Source organism: Rutidosis leptorrhynchoides, chromosome 3 (genome assembly GCF_046630445.1).
Source record: "Rutidosis leptorrhynchoides isolate AG116_Rl617_1_P2 chromosome 3, CSIRO_AGI_Rlap_v1, whole genome shotgun sequence".
Lineage (NCBI taxonomy): Eukaryota > Viridiplantae > Streptophyta > Magnoliopsida > Asterales > Asteraceae > Rutidosis > Rutidosis leptorrhynchoides.
The window spans coordinates 70,574,424-70,593,696 of record NC_092335.1 but is presented as its reverse complement, the minus strand read 5'-3'; the positions used below and the strand labels follow the sequence as shown (position 1 = coordinate 70,593,696).

The 19,273-nt window shown below is 35.6% G+C and overlaps 1 long non-coding RNA gene across 6 annotated transcripts; it reads left to right on the top strand.

Annotated features, from left to right (window-relative positions):
* Positions 1-9,439: 9,439 nt before the first annotated feature.
* Positions 9,440-19,273, top strand: LOC139896304 (uncharacterized). 6 transcript variants are annotated; one of them, XR_011776190.1, is made up of 12 exons: positions 9,440-9,600; positions 9,790-9,868; positions 10,036-10,079; positions 10,207-10,324; positions 10,947-11,134; positions 11,250-11,296; positions 11,399-11,513; positions 11,869-11,973; positions 12,202-12,287; positions 17,463-17,556; positions 18,497-18,599; positions 19,108-19,273. It is a non-coding gene; the product is annotated as an uncharacterized lncRNA (long non-coding RNA). The 6 variants fall into 6 exon arrangements; XR_011776192.1 differs by lacking the exon at positions 17,463-17,556; XR_011776188.1 differs by lacking the exons at positions 18,497-18,599; positions 19,108-19,273 and having other exon boundaries at positions 9,799-9,868; positions 17,463-17,729.

Sequence of the window (19,273 nt, the reverse complement as noted above, 5' to 3'; positions counted from 1 at the left end):
ACTACTGCTCTTGGTTTATAGTTATACGCATCATCTCCCACTACTCTAGTTGCATACTCTGATGCTGATTGGGTCGGTTGCCCGACTACCAGTCGATCTACCTCGGGTTACTGTGTTTTCCTCGGTAACAACCTTCTTTCATGGTCGTCTAAATGACAACTCACCCCTTCACGCTCCAGTGCCGAGGTTGAGTATCGTGGTGTTGCAAACGCCGTCACAGAGACCTGCTGGATTCGTAATCTGCTTCGCGAGTTACATTGTCCTCTCACTTCCACCACTCTCGTATATTGTGATAATGTTAGCTCTGTATATCTTGCATCCAATCCGGTCCAACATCAGCGGACCAAGCATATTGAGATTGACATTCACTTTGTTAGAGATTTTGTTGCTCAGGGGCAGGTTCGCGTTCTACATGTTCCCTCCAGATATCAGTTTGCAGACATCTTCACCAAAGGACTCCCGTATGCCTTGTTCGATGATTTCAGATCCAGTTTGAGCGTCCAAAGCACTCCCGCTCCAACTGCGGGAGGATGTTAGATTAGTCTATAGATGCACAAAAACCGGATCCGGATTTAAAAAAACCGGACAAAAAAACCGGATTTTTCCAAATCCGGTTCCGGATCCGGTTCTCGGGGTCGGTTTTTTTTCGGATTTTTTTTCGGAATCGGATTTTTTTCGGATCTCGACCGGATTTTTTTTCAGACTAAGATCTTTGTTGGATTTTGATTTTTACCGGTTATATTTTTACCGGTTCGATTTTTATAACTTTTGAGCAACAATAATATAATCAATATAAACAAAATGTATAATGCTTAAACAACTATAAATAATATAATTATAATTTATAACGCTTAACACTATAAATAATATAAATAACAACATTTTTATTCAAATGATTAACCACTATAGATAATATAAATAACAATAACAATACAGTTATTTGAACGATACAAGTTACAACTATAAGTATACAAGAGTTATACATTATTCAAGCTTCGGCATGGCCATCACCCGATAATGTATTAAGAGCAAAGTATATCGAGCTTCGACATTGCCATCACCCATTATACATTACTCGTCTTGCCTTCGTCGTTCGTAATATTGTTTACTTGCTTCAAATTCGGGGTCATCAACCGCAAATGTTCATTGGTAATTTGCAATATATTCGTCCCTGTTAATGAGATCATATTCACCTTCCTCCACTTCGGTCTCGATATTTCCTTCGGTTGATGAAGGTGATAATCCCGCTTCTATTTCTTTCATCTCTATAAAATCTACAACGTCATTATCTAATGGACATTCTAATGACGTTTGATCTTGTATCCTATCTACCCCATCCAAATAATCCTTCGAACATACGCATACTTCCACGGCTTGGGGGTAAGTCTTGACCTTCTTTCCGAAATAATTCGACCGCTAAGAGAAAAGCCGATTCTGAAGCTACAGTTGAAGCTTGAACGGCTAATAAGTCACGAACCATAGCGGATATTATTGGATAGGTGTCGTCTTTTGTTTTTCACCAAGCCAAAACATCAAAGTTGTGAAATTGTTCGGGATTCATGTTTAGTGCAAAGTTTCCAATCTTGTAATTTCCCAACTCGCTTGTGGGTGCCGATGTTCGGGCACGTTTCGAAGCGTCTTCACGTAATTGGTTAAAAAGACTAATATTAAGGTCTCGGGCCCTTCGAGAAGATGATCCGCTCTCAAATTGGTCAACAATTGGGTTTGCTTGTAGACCGTAAGTTGTTGCATAAATTGAAAATAATTGCTCAAAGGTGTTATTAAATTCGAATATTTGGTTGTTTATATAGTTGGGTTCGTCGTCTTCGGGACCATGAATACAATCCAAATTTTGATATATTGTTGTCATCAAAAGTTCCACCCCATTAAATTTGATTTTCGGGTCAAGTACGACCGCAAATAAAAAAACTTTAGGTATTGTTCCAAAATATTTTTTTAGTTTTTTTCTTATGTCAAAAACGGTTTGTCTAATAATACGATTATTTGAGTTCGCAAATTCGTTAATTTTTTCCGTCATTATATAAAGTTGTTGTAAAACTAGTGAGCTAGTTGGGTAATAAACACCCGAAACTTTTGTCGTTGCCTCTTTAAAAAACTTGTAAAAAATTTGTTAATGCTTCCAAGTCATCCCATTCGTCGTTATCAATCGGTTCGGAATATCCCTTTCTAATTAGTCTATTATTAAAACCGATTAAAGTTTCTTTTTGTCGTAATATATTTTCAAACATAAGACAAGTAGAATTCCATCTAGTATTATTATCAAAATAAGGACCTAACCAAGTGCCATTACAAGTTTTAACGAAATTTTTATAGTTTTTATGTCGTTCGTTGCTCGTACGATATATCGTTACTAATAATTTTCTAAATTTTTCTTTTAACGAACTACAATACGTTAAACAATCTTGAACGGCCAAGTTTATAATATGAGCAACACAACGTGTATGTAAAAACGCACCATTTAAAACCGGTTACATTCGTATTTTTAACATATCCATGGCGCTAGTATTATTAGAAGCATTATCTAGCGATATAGTAAAAACTTTATCGATTAAATTATATTAAATCAAAGTGTCTTGTATACTTTTTCTTAAATTATTACCATTATGCGGATAAGCAAATAATTTAAAAGCGATAGTCCATTTCATTAATAACCACGAATCGGGATGAAATCAATGAGCGGTAACGGCTAAATAAGAATTTGCCATTCCGTGTGGTGCGATCCAAACATCACAAGTTATATAAACTTTATGTTTATATGTTCGAAAACCTTCAATTATATCATTTTTAGCTTTTCCATAATTTAAAAGCGTCACGTCTTAGAGTAGTACGACTTACATTGTTATATCGCGGTTGTAGTCGGTTCCGAATTAGCTCCGTAAGCTTTGGATTGTCAAAGTGGTTGAAAGGAAGCCCTTGTTGAATGCCCTTGTTGAATGACAAACCTTGCCAAATCTTGACGAAGAGCTTCTTGATCGTATAAAAAAAATCGAACCATCCCGACCAAGTGTAGGTTGTGTCGGGTCTTCTTGAACGGCTCCTTGACAACTTTTTCCAAGATGTTTTCTTAAAGTAGAGTTACTCGAAACACCTAGGAACTTAAAACATCTCTTGCAACGAGCTCTTTCTTGATTATCGTTCATCACGCACAAGTCGAAATTAGACCAAACGTCACCTTTTCGACTCGTATTTTTGATCATACGAGCATCGTTGTTGGTATAACGTTGTGAAGATTGGGCAACGAAAGCGGAATCGGAAGCGGATGCTTGTGAATTATCCATTATAGGATTAGTAAGTAGAGTTTAGTGAGTAATTATAGTGTAATTATAGAGTATTTTGAGATTTAGAGAGAATAGAGAGAATTAGATGGTGTGCTTTCAACCAAAACTCAATACCATCTATTTATACTACACTTGAAGGGGTAAAATGGTCCAAAAAATTCAAAAAAACTTCAAAAAAAAAAAAACGGATATAAACGGCTATTTTTTTTTAAACTCGAACAACTCCAAAATCCGGATTTTATTCGGTTCAAAAAAATCCGGTTTTTATCCGGAAAAAATCCGGTCCCCATCCAACGTTTAGATCCGGTCGGATCCGGATCGGATCCAGGAACCGGATCCGGTTCTGACTAAATCCAGATCCTATCAGATTCGGTTCCGGTTTTTTTTTCGGTTTTTTTTGGGATCCGGTTTTTTTGTGCACCTATAGATTAGTCATTAGCATTTTGTTTCAAAAAAACATGTGTATCGGCAGGGACATGTTAGCCATGTGTTGACTTTGTCAACCCATCCAGCGGTCCCCGGTAGCCCACTGGAGCCTGGCGAAACACCATCACCCATTTCTCCACAGCATGCCAGGCCCGATAAACGAACCTGCATTGTCATTGTTTCAATCTTCGCATGCGTGGGATCAAGGGATCATTTGGGCCCGGTAAGAATGGTTTTTGATCCAATTATTTGAAAAATCCTCACCTAGTGGGAATCGAACCCTCACCTCCCCTAAGGGAGAGTGAGTCATTCACCACTAGGCTATTGGCCCATTCTTAGCCCATATTGTTTATTGTATGGGCTCAGCCCACTTAATTTGGTAGGGTTATTTCCTTTATATGTCTTTCTGCACTCCAAGCTTTATCAATCATTAAAATATATTAAATATCACTTCTCAACAAGAGTGAATTCCCCGATGTGCTTGGTACAGATGCCATTGTGATGTTTTGGTTCATAAATGGTATTAGATATGACGTCAGATACAAAATTTGCTAATATGATGTATGTTTCTATGGAAGCCATCATGGATCCACGACTCCTTTTTGAACGATGCTTGTCAAATTATTCTGGCTCATTTTCTCCTAACAAGTGTGACAGATTTCGAAATATGTCATTGTATTTGTATTGGGTGTCACTTTCATAGTCACCCTCCTCGTCAACCTTCTCTTCATCTAACATTTCATCATCTTAATAGCGAACATCAACATTAACAATTGGGTGATGATGTGTACACAACCATTCTTTATATGTACATAACCAAACATGTTTTGAATATTGTACTGTACAACAGTTAAAGCATGATTGGTTGTGTACGTATAAAATAATGGTCCTGAACATATCAATCCCCTTTATTAGGTGAATAAATGGATAATCTAAATCTAATTTTTCATTTTACATTACATTTCTTCACTATAATTGTTCAAACCAAACTGTCATGTTTGCAAAGGTTTTTGGTCAATGGGTGTAACTCACTACTAGAAAATCTGGAATTAGCTATGGATTTTCGACGGCATATAATTCCATCGCTAAATACCGATGGGTTTCCGACGACTTTCCAACGAACGCATAAAAAATAAATGTAACATACATTTGCGACGGCTTAGCGACGGATTAACTACGACAAGTCGTCCGTCGGTAATCTGTCCCTAAATATAACTTTTACGACAGATTACCGACGGATTAGCTACACCCAAAAATCCGTCCCTAATCCGTCATTAAATATTATGTTTTGCGACGGATTTCAGACGGTCAGGCATTCTAATGTTTTTATATAAATGACCGTCCCTAATCCGTCGGTAGTTAGCGACGGATTTGGGACGGATGCTTTTTATTATTGTGATTTTATCGATTTTACGAGCCCGAATGAACAAGTATAAGTATCAAAATGTCTTAGAATACACTTTTACTATCAAATATAACATATACTCATCAGTATATTATATGTTTGTCGGACGTATACCTAATATGTAGTGTTTTTGTATATAGGTTTCATAATCGTTGTTAGTGAATATATGCATACCCGTACGTGTGTTTACATTCATACGCTACTTAGTAGTTTTAAAATGTTTGTTAACTAATATAGATGCCTTTAGGAATGAGTGTCTATACGTTTTCGTCTAAATCGTAATTTAAAAAAATATATAAATATATGGTCGTTCCTAGTCCGTCGGTAATTAGCGACGAATTTGTGACGGATGTTTTTTATTATTGTAATTTTATTGAGTTTACTAGCACGAATGGACAAGTATAAGTATCAAAATATCTTAGAATACACTTTTACTATCAAATATAACATATATTCATCAATATATTAAACGTTGTCGGACGTATACCTAATGTGTAGTGTTTTTGTATATAAATTTCATAATCGTTGTTAGTGAATATATGCATACCCGTACGTGTGTGTACATTCATACGCTACTTAGTATTTTTTAAAATGTTTGTTAACTAATATAGATGCATTTAAGAATGAGTGTTTATACGTTTTCGTCTAAATCGTAATTTAAAAAAATATATAATATATGGCCGTCCCTAATCCATCGGTAATTAGCGACGGATTTGGACGGATGCTTTTTATTATTGTGATTTTATCGAGTTTACGAGCACGAATGAACAAGTATAAGTATCAAAATGTTTTAGAATACACTTTTACTATCAAATATAACATATATTCATCAATATATTAAACGTTTGTCGGACGTATACCTAATATGTAGTGTTTTTGTATATAAGTTTCATAATCATTTTTAGTGAATATATGCATATACGTGTGTTTACATTCATACGCTACTTAGTATTTTTAAAATGTTTGTTAACTAATATAGATGCATTTATGAATGAGTGTCTATACGTTTTCGTCTAAATCGTAATTTAAAAATATATATAAATATATGGCCGTCCCTAATCCGTTGGTAACTAGCGACGGATTTGGGACGGATGTTTTTTATTATTGTGATTTTATCGAGTTTACGAGCACGAATGAACAAGTATAAGTATCAAAATGTCTTAGAATACACTTTTACTATCAAATATAACATATATTCATCAATATATTAAACGTTTGTCGGACATATCCCTAACATGTAGTGTTTTTGTCTACAACTTTCATAATCGTTGTTAGTGAATATATGCATACCCGTACGTGTGTTTACATTCATACGCACCTTAGTTTTTTTAAATGTTTGTTAACTAATACAGATGCATTTAGGAATGAGTATCTATACGTTTTCGTCTAAATCGTAATTTAAAAAAATATATAAATATATGGCCGTCCCTAATCCGTCGATAATTAGCGACGGATTTGGGACGGGTATTTTTTATTATTGTGATTTTATCGAGTTTACGAGCACGAATGAACACGTATAAGTATCGAAATGTCTTCAAATACATTTTTACTATCAGTAGTTGTATGTATAGTGGCACGGGTGCGTGAGATTTTAATTTTTTAAATTTTAAGTATGTTTATTTAGTGATATAGTTATATGTAGGAGTGAGTGTTTATGAATTTTTGTGTAAATAGTATATTTAAAAAAATATAAATATAAATGTCCGTCAGTATATTATTGTTAATTGTTTTAGGTAAATTAAACTAATATGAAGTTCCATTAATAACAAACAACTTTATTACTTAAGGAGTATATTATTGTTATTGTTACTGTTAATTGTTATCTAACACTTGGAATGAAATTGACCCGAATCTACACCATAACTAGTTAACTTATGGAGTAATAAAGAGCTTATTTATTTATTAGCCTTTGTCTTGTAACACATTTTAGTAAAATTCACCATATTTTGGAAACAAGACCTCCTATTGGTCTAGTAGTTTTCACACGGATTACATATCATCTATAATCCAACGGATGACATTCATCAATCTAAAACCTTCACCTCTTTTCTTTCAACCAGCTGGTACAACCAATACACACACACACACACATAAATAATACTATTCCAACATCACCAAAACCTTATTTCAGCAGCAAACAAAGTCAAATGTCATAGGTTTTGTAATTCACGAAGAAACGTGTGTTTTAAGATCTTTCTACATAATCTAATAAGAGATGCGTTACGTACACCGAACACCCTAGAAGAGAGACGCTTAAGGCTATTCATTTTGTTTATGCTTTGAAGAGATAAAGACGTACCTATCTGGTTTGTAGGGTTGGGTTTAGATTTTAGATGTTGAACTTGTTACGATTTATTGTTTAATTTCAATTGAAGATACTGTAATCGATTTTAGTTCTTAGTGAATATAAATCTATGATTTGCTTATTGAAAGTTAATTTTTGTTGATTATGTTATTCAAACTGTTTATTAAGATTCTGGAATTAATTGGTAATAAAGTTTCATTTTATATAAGTTTCCTAAATACTCTCTACTATATTTACAGACCATGGGTGAATTGAAGCTGAATACGAAATGATTTTTTATTTTTTTTTACTATAATTAGCGACAGATTTGGGACATTGTCTTCCGTCGTTAAATAGTCGTCGTTAATATGACGGTAAAGTATGAACTCAAATCCGTCGAAAATCTGTCGGTACATTAGTCCGTCGGTAAATTAGCCGTCCCAAATCTGTCGTTAAATAAGTCCGTCGTTAATCTGTCACAAAAGAATGCCGTCGAAACTCCGTCGCTAAAATTTATGACCGTCGCAAAATCTGTCGCTAAGTTTTACCGAGGGCGATTTTAGGGTCGGACTAAATCCGTCGAAAATCCGTCATATAACACGTTTTGCGACGGATTTGGTTTATGGTTTAGAAACGTCTCTTTAATATCCCTATTTTTTTGCTTTATGGATTTTGATATGCATTTTTTTAATTGGCCCAATTTTCAAAAATTTATGTCAGAAATTTATGTCTGCCAAGTTAACCAAAGTTTTAGCCCAAATTAACCACGGGGTGGTGGTAAAGTGATTAAGGCCCACCCATTCAAAATAAAGGTTATGAGTTCAAATTCATGGAGCTGAAAAAATTAATCCCACTAGTGCCCACGGAGGTTCAGGATGCTCGCAAAGCGGGTAGTCGCCTTGGGATTAGTCGGCTCGCAAAGCGAGTTGGAAATCCATGTATAAAAAAAAAGTTTTAACCCAAATCCGAAAATCACGTCACAATTGTACTACTCAAGCGGTTAAAGTGATAGGTTTTGAATAAAACTAAGATGTTGTTTGTTGTTTAAGATGTTTTTGTCTGGAGGTCTGCGCATTGAACATTGAAGATTGTTTGTTTTTGTGTCCCTTAAATAAAATGGCTAAAGCTACAAATAGGTCATAATTTTATTTTTGTTTCGATGTAGGCCATATATCCCTAAAAAAAAATACGAGTATAGGATATGAACTTGTTTGTGTGTCATTATCAACATATATAAGGTTTTTACATATTTATTAAAGAAAAAATTATGCGTGTCTCATATTTCACATTTACCTCTTATGTTTTTTTCGAATCGTTTGGTCATTGAAGTATCAAAATTACGCGATTTCCATATCTTAACGAGCGGTAAGAAAATTCCGCTAAGTGTTGACGGATTTTTTAACGTCCGTTAGCCTCAGGGAGCACATGCAAAATGAGCAAACTACAAGAACTGTTTGTGTAACTTCTCTCAGTTCAAAAATGACACTTAATTAGTTTACCGATTTAGCAGGTAGTCAGATATATTTTGTTTATAACAACACATTTTTAAAATTTATGAACTACCATGGTAATTTTTTTTTGGAGTATATAGCCTACATTGAAACAAAACTGAATGTTTATGATCTATTGGTAGTTTTAACCATACATCTTTTTAAAGTCCTAGTAATTCTCATTTTTTTCAGCAAAAATAAAATTATTATTAATTTAAAAAGTAATAAGAAAAGTATTTAACAGTAAATATGTATATTAGTATAATTAACTCATAAGGTTAATAAATTTACAAAAATTGTACAAGCATTTTTAAACGTAATATCAAGAAAAATAAAAACAACATTTATACAAATATTTTACACGTTTAATGTAGATCTTATAATATAATAGTTTCATAATAATAATAATAATAATAATAATAATAATAATAATAATAATAATAATAATAATAATAATAATAATAATAATAATAATTTTTTATTAACAATATAGTTGATTAATTATCCCCGATCATGATAATTCTTGATCGTAACTCTAATTAAGCAAAATCCTAATCAAAATATACGGAACGAAACATACAGGCAGGAAATCAAAATTAGGGTTCTAAATGGTATTGTCCTCTTAGGCGATGATGAATCATTCATTGATTATCACAGCTCACGAAAATCATCACAGATGCTCTGAAATTGATTAAGGTATTCGTTTCATACGATTTCTAATCTTAAGTAATCCGATTCTTTTCTAAACTTTATTTGAAACGTTAATTATAGTTTATTTTCTTCTAACATCTATTCATAGTCAAAATCTCTTATATGAACGCATCGACGATTAATAGGTCAGGGTTACAAAATTTGATTTGTTACTAATATGTTGTTTGTTGGGAGATCGATTAGGGTTACATGCGGAGTATTTGTCTTTTGAAATCGTGATTCTCAATCTCATGTCCAGAGTTTTTACTATTAGGTTTGTCTCTTAATTTCATGGCTCAAATGTTTTTTGTTAGTTTTTTCTTATCTATCTTTTTGCTTATGTATCTTTCTGCTTCATAGTCAGATTGATACTGAATGTAAGTTAAAAAAATGTAAGTTCTTATTGGTTTTAATTCTTATGCTTGATGTTTGTAAATACAGATATTAGGTTACTTACTTTCGCTTGGGCAGAAAATAATGACGAGGTTAGTAGTTCTTTTCTTTAATATGCACTGACTTGATCGGTAAACATCCGTTTTACCAATATTATTGGGTCATACCAATGTAAGTCAATTTGTTGTACCTTTTAATTTCATCATGTAAGCTTTTCAGGTGGCTGCGAGAAATGTCATTGAAACTTTATCTTTAGGTGGGTTCGAGAAGGAGCAGTGAGTAACTAATTTTTAATGGTCGTGTGTTTGATAATGGAACTGTATGCAATACTCCAAAGGTCAGAATGTTGGCTTATTCATTGCAATTTGTAGCTTTCGTTAATCCTTTGTTCATTAATGATATTGATTTTTGATAATGTGTGTAAACTGATTTTGAATGAGCCAACAAAGGATGTCATTTATTTAAACGGTAAGCGTTTTAAAAACCGCCTCCGAAATTTTATCTTGCTCTCAACAAGCCAAAAGGGTTTGTTTTGGGAAAATTAAAACCCACCAAACAATTTTGTTAAAGTATAGGTATTTGTTAACATGTGTTTTTCTGTTTTACTGAATGAATTACTTTTACAACTACATTTGCTCATCAGGATAGACTCAAACTATATGGATCTTATCTTTTTTTGATGAGTATATGAAGAGATGGGTATGTACTATATAAACATCACGCATTACCCTTATCTAAATTACTCTTAATATAAGAGCGTATTGATTCCGTGTTCATCCAAAGGTTCGGAGATGTATTAGGATTTATTATGGGTATTATTATAACAAATTTATTCAGTTAAACTTATAATTCAGATATAGGTTCTGCAAATTTTGAGTGCGGTTTGAGTTTTATGGTTCTATTGGTTGAGGTGATTGGGGTTTAAAAAAAGTTATTGCATTTTAATTCATTGTGTACAGGTTTTCCGAGATAGTTTTTTCGAGATACTGGCTTGTGTTGTCCTCTTGATGTCGAGCATCATCTTGAATATAGAGATGATGTATTTATTAAGGGTTATTGTTGTCATATTGAAGAAGCATGCTTTTCAGTGAATGGTGTGCTTGGGAGATGGGAAACAAAGCTACCAGTGAAATCTTCTGGCAACATTGTAAGTGTATTAAGTCTTTGTTCGTAAGTTTTTTGTATGATTTGCTTCATTCTTGAGGTATGTTTTAGTTTCAAAATTTGATTCTTATTAAAAAATATGTGATAATCATTTATAGGTATCATGTGTGTTGTTGCCGACTCATTATACTTGATCTACCATCATGTAGGAATTTGGTTATAGTTTTTTGATGTATTTATAAAGATAAATATGATATGATATTATGCAGCTTAATAAATATGTGATGAGCTTAAATATCGATCACAGGTTCAAAATAAACGTGGACATATTAACTATGAAGGAATAGTGCGAGTGAAGGGTCGTGGCACATGCTTGATTGACACTTGAGATGAATTATTAGTCACTGAAGGAATATATAATGGTAAAAATAAGAGATTGTTATTTAATGAGAGATTGTTATTTGAAATTTAAATTTTAGAAGATACCTATTGTATTTTTTATATTGATTACGTACATTCAGTGATCAAGATCATCAACTTGTAGCACTTGCAAGTTATAACTAAATTTGTAAATGATAGGGTAAAAGGTTTATGTTATTGCCTCTCGAATTCTCTCATAGATGACTTTTTTTTAACATTTGTAAATGACGGGCTAAAAGGTTTTGGTTACTTATTACCATTATCGAGCTTTATCATTCCCTCACATGTTCAGTTATTCATGGGTTGTTTTTTCATAAATTTTAGATTGTAGTACTAAGTTTTCAATGTTTTTTCTAGGTGTGTTTGTTGACTGCTAATATTGATATGTTAAAGATCGAATGCTTGCAGCTGACAATGATAACAACTGACCTGAGAGCTAAAAGGAGTTATTGAAAGTTTATGGTAAAAAAATGTATTTTAATTTTGATTTTCATTTTGTTTATACATATTTGGTGTTTTATAATAGAACTGAGTAGTATGAGTTCTATGTATATATATGTTGTATAGCTTTATTGGTTTGATATATATTGTTTTGATGAGATCCATGTTTATAGATTATTTTTTAGTAGTTGAATTTATGTATATAGTTTTATACTTAATGAAATATATATATTTTTTTTCACCATGCAGATAACCACCCACTCGCAGGGACACACTAATAAAAGTTAATGAGGAAGCTTTTAAAATCTATATTTGATGAGGAGAAAGCCTTAGAGGTAAGAACTTCCTAAAATTATTCACTCTAATTGAGGTAGCATATGGGTTGATTATGTTTTATCTCAAATGTTTCTAAATGAATGTGTCAAAGTTTATTCAAATGGATGACAAGCTCTTGAATCGCTTTTTTAGATGACCTTTGATTGAATTTAGCAATAATGGCAAAACTTGGTTTAAGGAACATTGTGGGTGCTTTAACAACATTCTAATTGCCACACGTACATTTATCCGAGTTAAAGATTCGCCTACATAATTTCGCTCATTTATTTATGTGACGATCGCTCCAAATCCATATGGACGAACACGTCATTCATTGATTTCATTGCGAGGTATTTGACCTCTATATGATACGTTTTGTAAACATTGCATTCTTTTGAAAAGGCACACCATAAATGTATATTTAAATCAAAGGTTTTCGACATCTGATAATTTCTACATATAGACAATCACCGTATATAATAGTTTACAATAGTACTTTCGTTGACAATGCAGTCAAAATAAGGTACATGGTGATGAATTGGTGAATGCAATGTTTTCTTGAAAAATATGCCATGTAAGACTCCATGCACGTAGCTTGTATATTATAATAGCAAACAGCGGAAGACTTCTAGGGAACCTGAGAATAAACATGCTAACAAGTGTCAACACAAAGGTTGGTGAGTTCATAGTTTGTATGTTTCGCATAATCTGTATATAAAGATGGATCACAAGATTTCAGTTGTTTCATCCAGAAACGTTTATCAAAATATTCTACGAAATTGAGCACCCTGGTAACTAAACTTAACGTATATATAATTTGTACCCTTTGTATAATCATCTTAATAATACACGCAAACCAACGTGTACGCTTCTCAAATAGCATACGTCCGTTAAAATAGGGAGTCGAACAAAGTGACGATCAAGAATCGTTATCCATTGCCTCGGATTGACGATTTATTTGACCAACTCCAAGGTGCGACGTATTTTTCTAAGATCGACTTGTGGTCCGGCTATCATCAAGTGCGGGTACGTGAGGAAGACATAGAGAAAACGGCTTTTCGAACGCGTTACGGGCATTATGAGTTTGTGGTTATGCCTTTTGGTCTTACGAATGCACCGGCGGCATTCATGGATCTTATGAACTGGGTGTGCCAACCTATGTTGGACAAGTCGGTAATTGTGTTCATTGACGACATACTTGTTTATTCGAAGAGTATGAAGGAACATGAGCATCATTTGCGTGGTGTGTTGAAGACGTTGCGGAAGGCGAAGTTATATGCAAAATTCTCCAAATGTGAATTTTGGCTAAGAGAAGTGCAATTCATTGGTCATATTGTGAATAGAGAAGGTATTCAAGTAGACCCAGGGAAGATTGAGACGGTGAAGAATTGGGAAAAACCGACTACGCCTACGAAAATTCGAAGTTTTCTCGGATTGGCAGGTTATTATCGTCGGTTTATCCAAGACTTTTCTAAAATTGCTTCTCCATTGACGAAGTTGACAAGGAAGAACGTGAGGTTTAATTGGGAAAATGAGCAAGAAATTGCTTTCCAATTGTTAAAGAAGAAATTGTGTCGAGCTCCGGTGTTGGTATTACCGGAGGGAATCGAAGATATGACGGTTTATTGTGATGCCTCATTAAATGGAATCGGGTGTGTTCTAATGCAAAGGGATAAAGTAATTGCTTACGCCTGCCGACAATTAAAGGAACACGAAAAGAGATACCTGACTCACGATCTTGAATTGGCGGCGGTGGTTCATGCGTTGAAAATTTGGCGCCACTACTTGTATGGTGTCAAGTGTACGTTTTATTCGGATAATAAGAGTTTGAAACATCTATTTAATCAACGAGATTTGAATTATCGTCAACGTAGGTGGATGGATGTGGTAAAGGATTATGATTGTGAAATACTTTATCATTCGGGTAAGGCGAACGTGGTCGCGGATGCGTTGAGTCGAAAGAGTCAACATCCGGCAATACGAGTAGGATCGTTACGCATGATTATTACTAACGATTTTCTTGTAAAGCTTGGTGAGATTCAAATTGAAGCTTTTGTTAACAACAAAAATGAGGAACGAATCGTGGGGCAAACGGAGTCCATTAGCTTAGGCCCACATGGTTTGTTGTCCTTTCAAGGTAGGGTGTGGGTACCCAAGATGGGCGATTACCGAAAGGTGCTACTTGATGAAGCACATAAGTCAAAGTATTCCGTTCATCCGGGTGCAACGAAGATGTACAATGATTTGAAGAAAGAGTATTGGTGGCCCGGCATGAAACGTGATGTTGTTAAGTATGTTGAACATTGCCTCACGTGTTTACAAGTTAAAGCCGAATACCAAAAGCCGTACGGTAAGCTACAACCATTGGAAGTCCCGAAATGGAAATGGGAGCACATTACCATGGACTTCATCACCAAATTACCAAAGACGGAGAGAACCCAATTTGATACGATTTGGGTAATAGTTGATCGGTTGACAAAGAGTGCTTTGTTTCTCCCCATTCGGGAAACGATATCATCGAGACTTTGTCCAAATTGTTTATCAAGGAGGTGATATCGAGACATGGGGTTCCTATATATATTGTTTTGGATCGAGATACTCGTTTCACGTCTCGGTTTTGGAATAAGTTTCATGAAGATATGGGTACTCAATTGAAAATGAGCACGTCGTATCATCCTCAAACGGATGGTCAAACCGAGCTTACGAATCAAACGTTGGAGGATATGTTAAGGGCGTGTGTTATTGATTTCGGTGGTAGTTGGGATGAGCACTTACCATTGGTGGAATTCTCGTACAATAATAGTTACCACACTAGTATTGGGATGCCACCTTATGAGATGCTTTATGGGTGTAGATGCTGAACTCCTATTTGTTGGGGTGAAGTGGGTCAAAGAGAAATCGGGAGTACCGATTTGGTTTTAGAGACGAATAGTAAGATTGAGATGATTCGGGCTCGACTTAAGGCGGTGCAGGATAGACAAAAATCTTATGCTGATAAAGGAAGGCGACCGATTGAGTTTCAAGAAGGTGGCATGGTGATGCTTAAGGTTTCGCCATGGAAGGGTGTTATTCGGTTTCGAAAATGTGGAAAGTTAGCTCCTCGGTTTATTGGTCATTTCAAGGTTTTGGCGCGTGTTGGTGAGGTTGCTTATAGGCTAGAGTTACCCGAAGAACTTGCGGGAATTCATAACACATTTCATGTTTCCCATCTCCGTAAGTGTCTTGCAGATGACTCGACTTGGGTGCCGTTAGATGACATTGCTTTGAACAACAAATTAGAGTATGTTGAAGAGCCGATTGTAATTCTTGATGAGAAGGTTAAAATGTTGCGGAACAAAGAAGTTAGAACCTACAAAGTGCAATGGCGACATCGAAAGGGTTCCGAGTTTACGTGGGAATCTGAAGAGTTTGTTTTGGTTTATCTTCCGGCTTGTCATGCGGCTTGAATCGCGAGGACGCGCTCCGATTCAAGTGGGGGAGAGTTGTAACACCCTGTTTTCCTCTTACATAGACTAAAGGTACGTGTTTTACCTTGTAAACGTTTATTATTAACCGCGAACGATTGTGTATATTTTAAATGTAGAAAATGTTGAAAATGGTTTGATCAGGCCTTCTGTCGCGTTTGGAGTTGTTCCATCGTGTTTTGGTTGGTCGCGATACGCGACAAAGCTGGCTGGGACGCGACAGTTCCAGAACTCCACTTCTGTCCACTTTATCGTGTTTTGAAATTGTTTGTCGCATTTTGGTGTCGCGAAACGCGACCTGGTGTCGCGAAACGCGACAAATGTCGCTGTTTTACTTTTTTTGACCCAAATTAAATGGCATCTTTGGGGGTGTATTGGTCTTTTCACTTGTGGACGGTTTTAGATTTAGAAAAACTGATACATGAGTTATCATAACTCATTAAACACATTCCAACTACACCACTTTCAATTTTAGAGAGAGAGTAAAGGTTTTAGTGAGAGAAAGCTCATTTGAGGAAGAAGGAGACCAAGTCTCACCCGAGTCCAAGTGTTAAAGTTGTTCCCTACGTCTCTAGCTACGTTGTGATAGTGTTGGTAAGTCTTAACTCTTTGTTTTGAGTTTTAATTGGTTTATGGCTAGGGTTTTGTTTATTTAAGACTTGTAAGACCCATTTGGGGGTTAAATGGGTGAACTTGGGTTAATTTGGTGTAAGGGAACCCAAATGGTGTTAATCTAGGGTTTGGTCATGTAAATTGAGATTTGTAAGTGTTAATTGTGTTGTTTGTCACTTATACACTGAAATGATGAAAGGTTGTTAATGGGTTAAGATTGACCAAAACTTGTAAGCCTAAGTGTTAAAATGGGTCAAATGGGTGATTGTTGACCTAGTTGGATGAGATGGGTATGAAATACCCATAAATTGTGTTAGTTGGTGTTAGTAGACTCTAATCACTAGCTTTTAGTGATTTATGATGAGTCATGGCCATTAATGGGCGGTTTTGGTGTAAGTGAGTCATTTAATGCGTTTGGGTCATTAAATGCTCAAGGGTTAAGTGTTGGTGGTTAATTCTACTAGATTGTATGTTAATTAAATGCATAATGTGATAGGTGCATTACATTGAAGGTTGCGAGCTTGATTCCTAGTTCACCAAAGGCGATAAGGTGAGTGGAATAATTATATGCGTGCATATATAATGTATTTATTTGTGTAGCATGAGTTGTGAAGTGTCGACGTGTTAAGACACCACATCTCATGTGGCGAGTGAAGTGTCGACGTGTTAAGACACCACTCGGGGGTGAACTATCGACGTGTTAAGATGCCACTCCAAGATTTGTAATGGGTGAAGTGTCGACGTGTTAAGACATCGCCCGAGGTGAAGTATCGACGTGTTAAGATGCCACCCGTAGGGTTAGTGTACGACGTGTTAAGTACTCTAACGGTTGTTGTGAACAACGATGGGAAATGCGAGTACCATCCCTTGTATTATTTCTTAACCATGGTTGTGTGTCGTAATGTAGCATATTATATCGTTAGAGTTATATGCTTTTGCTATGCTAGCTTGTGTAGTCGAAGGTTTAGCGTTATACTTGTGATAGTATGATTATTTGTATTGCTAGCATGTATGCGGTAAATGCGTAAGTGATTGCAAGTAAGTAGGTTGTATATGTAATCGTATAATTGTTGCACTCACTAAGCATTAGCTTACCCCTCTCGTTGTTTATCTTTATAGATGCAGGTGCGGAGAAAGGGAAAGGGGTTGTTGGGCACTAGTTTCCCTTGTTTGATGCTTGTTGAAGCTTTTTGAAGTTGGCCTAGTGTTTCGGGTAGTTTAGCCCCAAACCATGCTCAAGTGTCGTTTGGATTAAAACTATCATGTTATTGGGTTGAACTTACATTACATTCGATTAAGGGCCTTCGTGCCACCTTTGTAAACATAACTTTGTGATATTGTTTTAATGGGTTGAATGGAACGTTTCACGTTATGTAACCATTAAATTGGGCGTTAATGGTTTATTTTAAAAAAAAATTTGTCGTGTTGATTACGGGTTGGGTTGTTTCATTTGTGTTCTAGAGCTCAAATCATTCATATCATCTTGTTCCTTACGATTTACTGAGTCTTTTGAGGTAAGAATCATAGTGTATCAAGCTTTAATCTTTGTGAAATTGAGGTTTTTGTGTCAAGTTTGTTAAAAGTGCAAATTGGGTCAAAATGGTTGATTTTGATGTTGTTAGTGTCAAAATCTTGTGAGTTTGTGTTTATTGATGTTTAGTGTAGTCGATTTGGTCAGTTTTGAGGTAAGAAACGAGCTCTAGAGCAAGAAATGGCGAATTTTGGGTTAAACCCGTAGCTGTGTTCATCTTCTTCTTCAGATGAACACACTCGACCGAGTGTCTCTTGACACTCGACCGATCGTGTAGACGATCGACCGGTTGAGTGACACACTCGACCGAGTGTGTCTGAGTTCTGACCAGGTACTTTATTTTACTCAGTCTACCGAGTGAGAGGACACACGACCGTGTGTGTGGACACAGTCGACCGACTGAGTGAGTCAGTCGGCCGAGTGGCTTTGTGGGCAGAATATTTTACTAAGTGTTGTTTCCTAGCCGTTATGGTGTCCGCGTGACTTATGATGATCAGGATGTAAATTCTGAAAATGCATAAGTGTTAGGTGGACTTTTAGCGGCGCTTTTTGTGACTGATTTACTAGCCTGTGCTGTTTCGTGTTAACAGACAGAAACTAACTTGATTTGCCTTATGTTCAGGTGATAAGGATAAGGAAGCCGCTCAGTGATAGATTATCTGAGCTAGTTGCTGGTATTCGGTGAATGGGTCTATCTTCGGATAGAGTATTAAGTAGCTGACACGGTACTTGTTCAGACTCTTTATATTATGTTTATGTTCAGTATGATTACCATGCGTAGTTAGATATTGCCATGCTAGTTAGGACGATTGCATGACTGTTTATCTGTGATCTTATGTGCGCACTGTTAGTTGGACACCAACCGAGGCGGCAAGGTTGGGAACCCACCGAGGCGGCAAGGTAGGGTTGATGTGAGGTCGACCGTGGTAGCCTGGTCGGGTCATGATGTTACTGATTATTCAGTATAGCATAGAAGGACGCATGTGTTGCGTCTGGACGGTTATGCCGTGGAATCAGTAAAGTGGACTATCGGTAGACTGTAGCCTGATCAACTAAGTCGTGTGCTCGTACAAGCCGATGATCCTCATATTGTCAGTTGTTGTTGTATGCTAGTTCAGGACGTTAGCATAGTTGTGACCCCCTTGCATGTTCAGTTGCTTATGCTTGGTCTGTTAGATAGTATCCATTTACTTAGCAGTTGTGCTAATTCCCCCACATTTTCACCCCTTGCAGGTTTAGGTACTGCTGGTTAGGACGGGTGTTGCGGACGGGTTGAAGACATGTTTGACTATGCGTTGACTCTGATGTTTTCTAATTTAATTATGTTTTCACGTAACACCGTTGTTGTATAAAGTTGGTTTGTGAACAATGTTATGTAAACATTAACTAAAGTTACTTT